Genomic DNA, 2,635 nt, shown 5'->3' with positions numbered 1-2,635 from the left:
TTCTATGCAATAATAAAGCCAAATCACTGTTTGCCTTGGAGGGGGGATTTCCTGGAGTGAGGAGGGGTCTTGAAAAGAATGGTAATATGGCCCTGGCCGGTTGGCTCAGCGGTGGAGCGTCGGCCTGGCGTGCGGGGGACCCGGGTTCGATTCCCGGCCAGGGCACATAGGAGAGGCGCCCATTTGCTTCTCTACGCCCCCCCTCCTTCCTCTGTCTCTCTCTTCCCCTCCCACAGCCGAGGCTCCGTTGGAGTGGGGATGGCCCGGGCGCTGGGGATGGCTCCTTGGCCTCTGCCCCGGGCGCTGGAGTGGCTCTGGTCACGGCAGAGCATTGCCCCCTGGTGGGCAGAGCGTCACCCCTGGTGGGTGTGCCGGGTGGATCCCGGTCTGGCGCATGCGGGAATCTGTCTGGCTGTCTCTCCCCATTTCCAGCTTCAGAAAAAAAATACAAAAAAAAAAAAAAAATCAATAAGAATGGTAATATTGGAAATAGAAAAGCAAGCTGCCTGACCAGGCGGTGGCACAGTGGATAGAGCATCAGACTGGGATGTGGAGGACCCAGGTTCAAGACCCCGAGGTCACCAGCTTGAGTGCGGGCTCATCTGGTTTGAGCAAAAGTTCACCAGGTCGCTGGCTCAAGCAAGGGGTTACTGGGTCTGCTGAAGGCTCATGGTCAAGGCACATATGAGAAAGCAATCAATGAACAACTAAGGTGTCGCAACAAAGAACTGATGATTGATGCTTCTCATCTCTATCCATTCCTGTCTATCTGTCCCTATCTGACTCTCTCTCTGTCTCTGTAAAAAAAAGAAAAAAAAAAAAAAAAAAAGCAAGCTGATTTGGGTGTTGACTAGATTTATTGTGGTAATCTTTTTTGGAATAGAGACATATCGAATCATTACGTTGTACACCTGAAACTAATATAATATTATATGTCAATTATATCTCATTATAGCCTTTGTTTTTTCTCTCTTTTATTATTTGATTTTTAGAGAGACAGAGAGAGGAACGGGAGGGGGAGAGAGAGAGAAGCTTTATTGTCCCGCTTAGTTGTGGATTCATTGGTCGTTTCCCATGTGTGCCCTGACCGGGATAAGAACCCACAACCTTGGTGTTTCGGGACAACACTCTAACCAACTGAGCTAACCAGCCAGGGCCTTTCTTTCTTTCTTTCTTTTTTCTTTTTTTAAAATATGGAGTTCACAAATTTGTGTGTCACCCTTGCGCAGTGGCCATGTTAATCTTTTCTGTGTCCACTGTTAGTATATGTGCTGCTAATGTGAGCAGCATAGCCTTTATTTTTAAGTCTATTTTGTCTCAGATAAATGTTGCTACCCCAGTTTTTTTTATTTCCATTTGCATGAAATATCTTTTTCCGTCCATTTATTTTCAGTCTGTGTGTGTCTTTGGATCTGAAATGGGACTCGTGTATGGGTTCTATTTTCTTATTCATTCAGCTACCTGTGTCTTTTTATTTTATTTTAATTTATTTTTCCAGAGTGAGAAGCCACGGGGATGGGGGTGGTGGGGAGGCAGGCAGACAGACTCCTGCATGTGCCCGACTGGGATCCATCTGTCATGCCCACCAGGGGACAATGCTCAGTCCCTCTGGGGCATTACTCCACTGCAGGGGTCCCCAAACTTTTTACACAGGGGGCCAGTTCACTGTCCCTCAGACCGTTGGAGGGCCGGACTAAATAAAAAATATGAACAAATCCCTATGCACACTGCACATATCTTATTTTAAAGTGGAAAACAAAACGGGAACAAATACAATATTTAAAATAAAGAACAAGTAAATTTAAATCAACAAACTGACCAGTATTTCAATGGGAACTATGGGCCTGCTTTTGGCTAATGAAATGGTCAATGTCCGGTTCCATATTTGTCACTGCTAGCTGTAACAAGTGATATGACGCACTTCCGGAGCCGTGGCGCTTGCGTCCTGCATCACCGGAAGTAGTACTGTACATTAGCGAAGCTGCGCTTTGCAGCGCCACCACATACAGTGCTCCAGGAGCACCAATGAAAGAGGTGTCCCTTCTGGAAGTGTGGCGGGGGCTGGATAAATGGCCTTAGGGGGCCGCATGCGGGCCATAGTTTGGGGACCCCTGCTCCACTGCAATTGGAGCCATTCTATTGCCTGAGGTGGAGGCCATGGAGCCATCCTCAGTGCCTGGGCCAACTTTGCTCCAATGGAGCCTTGGCTGTGAGAAGGGAAGAAAAAGATAGAGAGAAAGGAGAGGGGAAGGGGTGGAGAAACAGATGGGCCCTGGCCGGCAATTGAACCCAGGACTTCCACAAGCTGGGCCGATGCTCTACCACTGAGCCAACCGGCCAGTGCACCCTGTGTCTTTTGATTGGAGCATTTAACCCATTTATATTGAAAGTAACTATTGATAGGTATGTAATTATTGCCATTTTATTATTCACATATTTGATCTTTTCTATTCTTTTTTATTTTTTTATTTTTTTATTTTTCTGAAGTTGGAAACAGGGAGGCAGTCAGACAGACTCCCGCATACACCTGACCGGGATCCATCCAGCATGCCCACCAGGGGGCGATGCTCTGCCCATCTGGGGCGTTGCTCTGTTGCAACCAGAGCCATTCTAGTGCCTGAGACAGAGGCCACGG

General features: G+C 47.5%; 1 pseudogene; it reads right to left on the bottom strand.

Moving 5' to 3' along the window:
- Window positions 1–1,187: 1,187 nt before the first annotated feature.
- LOC136404658 (U6 spliceosomal RNA) lies at window positions 1,188–1,287 on the bottom strand (annotated as a pseudogene).
- Between the last annotated feature and the right edge of the window lie 1,348 nt (window positions 1,288–2,635).

This window comes from Saccopteryx leptura, chromosome 4 (assembly GCF_036850995.1).
Source record: "Saccopteryx leptura isolate mSacLep1 chromosome 4, mSacLep1_pri_phased_curated, whole genome shotgun sequence".
NCBI lineage: Eukaryota > Metazoa > Chordata > Mammalia > Chiroptera > Emballonuridae > Saccopteryx > Saccopteryx leptura.
The sequence above is the reverse complement of the archived record's forward strand: the minus strand, read 5'-3'. Positions and strand labels throughout refer to the sequence as shown.